Source organism: Typopeltis vanoorti, chromosome 2 (genome assembly GCF_054136105.1).
Source record: "Typopeltis vanoorti isolate ZY-2024b chromosome 2, IOZ_Tvanoo_1.0, whole genome shotgun sequence".
NCBI lineage: Eukaryota > Metazoa > Arthropoda > Arachnida > Uropygi > Thelyphonidae > Typopeltis > Typopeltis vanoorti.
The window spans coordinates 18,332,666-18,333,002 of record NC_143550.1 but is presented as its reverse complement, the minus strand read 5'-3'; positions in this window follow the sequence as shown (position 1 = coordinate 18,333,002).

Here is a 337-nt window from a genome sequence, read left to right as displayed (position 1 = left end):
GCACTCATCAGACGAAATGTAAGAAGCATGTCCTGTCTTAAGTGCTGCATTTAACAATTCCTGTAATGTGCTTCTGCTAGTCGTTCTCCTTGCTGATACAATCGCATATTTCAAAGCGATAGCGAAATTAGCATAAAGCCCTTCCACTTCACCTCCGTTTCACAAGCTGTTGCTTATCTTTTCTCTCTTCGCACGGATGGCACACATGCACGCGGTTGAAGGAAAGAGTGTTTGCACAGTAAATGCCTAAACCAATAAACAGTGTCTATTGCGGAAACGACTGCGCAACGCGAGCATTCAGACTCACAGCAGAGGGGTATTTTTGGAGAGAGAGAGA